Source organism: Taeniopygia guttata, chromosome 2 (assembly GCF_048771995.1).
Source record: "Taeniopygia guttata chromosome 2, bTaeGut7.mat, whole genome shotgun sequence".
Classification (NCBI taxonomy): Eukaryota; Metazoa; Chordata; class Aves; order Passeriformes; family Estrildidae; genus Taeniopygia; species Taeniopygia guttata.
In genome coordinates, this window is record NC_133026.1 from 18,548,858 (window position 1) to 18,551,158 (window position 2,301).

A 2,301-nucleotide genomic window follows, 5' to 3' on the forward strand; every position below is an offset into this window, starting at 1 on the left:
AAGACTTTAGATGAGAGATTCTGAGATTCAGGGAGGAAGACTGCTGAGAAGAAAGGTGCCAAGTGACTGTGTAGCCTCAGCTACACACTCCTCTCACTGTCACAGTGCACTGAGTAGGCAGCCTTGGATGTCTTACACCAGGTTAGACAGCTCAGAGTTAGAGCTTATGTTCAATATCAGCATAGCAAAGATCCTTTGCAGATCTGGCCTCTAGAGACAGAGTTTGAAAATTGCCTACGTTCATTAAAACTCATGTGAACATTTATGTGCATAAAGTAAAACATTTTAGGGCCCAAAATCCACACCCAATCTACAGGTCTGTGGATCTATGGGTTAGGCCTTTAGTCAGACTGAAATCTTGTTCATTCCACTAAATACCCATTGCTTGTACATAAAATCACAGGACTGTTTGCTTGTCCTCCTACACAGAACAGACAGAAGTGGTCCAACCTGTGAAGTGATTCTTCTGACCCTGAGAATAGCAGATATCTGGGTAGGAAAATATGCAGCAGCAGGCATGGTGTCCCAAAAAGCAACCTTCAAAATAATTATTTCAATTGCTCTTCAGGACTTGCATATCTTGTATTTCTCTTCCAGGTTTTAAAATGTGTCAGTCAGTAAGGTACCAAAAATACACAATAAAAGAAAATTGATCAATCCTGAGATAATGCTGGCATTTATGTAGGTATTTTCAAAGTATTGTTAAAACTGGAAAGGTTGAGCTGTGATCAGTAAATGATCAGTATGAAGTTACTCACTGGGATGAGGAATGAAGTCAAACAGTGTTGATGAGCAGTATTGTGCAAAATATGAGAGTCTCTGGTTTCAGGAGTGAGCTGGGACTTCTTGGTTGCAGATTGTTTGATACTGGGAGATAACCAGCACTGTTTGAAAGTAGTCAATGCCTGTGCTGGTGTTGTGAGTGCCATGTGCCTGATTGACTCCGAGGGCTTTTAATGGGCAAAAGAGCCATCAGGCAGAGCTTCAGGGAGACAATAGGGACAACATGAAGACAAAGATATTGTAAGGGTTCAAAGAGATTCAAACAGTATCAGTCTGTGAAAGCAAAGGGGAAACAATTCTCAGGTTCAGATGTGAAACTTTGTACTTGCAGAGCTGTAGGTATAGCTTTACTGTAAGATACTCTGGGAAGAAGGTTTTTATAAAATAATAAATAGGAATGTTAGCTTTTCTTCATGACTGTTTCCAGTACTTAGAACTGTAAATACACTTAACCTACACACACAGAGGACTGCTGCCTATTTTAGAGAGTCTAACAGTTCCCCACAGTCACTTAAAACTACCTTCTAAATATATTAATAGGGTAATTTTGCCGTGATATTTGGAAATTATATTTTGGTTTGCATATGTAACTTATCAGTTAACAGCATCCAAGAAGAAAGAGTTTTAAGTCTGATTCATTAATTTATTCCCTAAAATAAAGATCATAGCAGCGAATAATTATTTTGAGAACGAGAGTTTCTCATTGGGTAGGGGAAGAAAAGCCGCTGTTTTCGCTGTTTCCTCAGTGGTTTTCTGGCGTGCCGCGAGGCTCGCGGTTTAGGATCCCGGACTCGGTGGGTCCGCAGTGGCCGCCGGCGGCCGAGGCAGGAGCGAGAAGGTGGCAGGGACACGGCAGGGACACGGCAGGGACGCGGCAGGGACACGGCAGGGGCGGTGCCGCAGGACTTGGGCAGCAGGGCGGAGGCGGCTCTCGCAGAGTCTCTGTGGCGCAATCGGTTAGCGCGTTCGGCTGTTAACCGAAAGGTTGGTGGTTCGAGCCCACCCAGGGACGGCGTCTCCTTTTGGGCTGGGCGCCGCCCCCGCCGCCGGCCGTCGTTTTGTGCGTGTGCGCCGGGGAGGATGTGAGATTAGCGCCGGCGGCCCTGCAGGCGCCGCGTGTAGCCGGGCAGGGGGGCCCCCGGCGGGGAGCGCGGCGCGGCGGCCTCAGCTGCGGCGGGGCCCGCCCCGAGCGCCGAGCCCCGAGCCCGCCGCGGAGCGGCCGCCCTGCCCACGGCGCCCCGGCTCCTGCGGGGCCGCACGGCCGTGCCCCGTCGCTCCCGGGCGGGGGTTGCGGGACACCCGAGACCTGCTTCTGCCTGCCTGCGGCGATGCGAGTGCTGCGAGTGGCCCCCGAGCGCCGTCGGCTGCAGCGGCCGGTTCTGTCCGGAGGTTGGCGAGGACACGAGTGCCCGGGAGTTTCTGCACCCCCTGCTCCCGCGGCGGGAGGTGCGAAGGAGAATCCGGCCTTGGAGCTGCTCCGGGATAACGAGCGATGCTGCCGGGCGATTGGAGTTTGCT

General features: G+C 51.0%; 1 non-coding gene across 1 annotated transcript; it reads left to right on the forward strand.

Moving 5' to 3' along the window:
- Window positions 1-1,721: 1,721 nt before the first annotated feature.
- On the forward strand, window positions 1,722-1,795 carry TRNAN-GUU (transfer RNA asparagine (anticodon GUU)). The gene has a single exon. It is a non-coding gene; the product is annotated as a tRNA-Asn (tRNA).
- The last annotated feature ends 506 nt before the right edge of the window (window positions 1,796-2,301 follow it).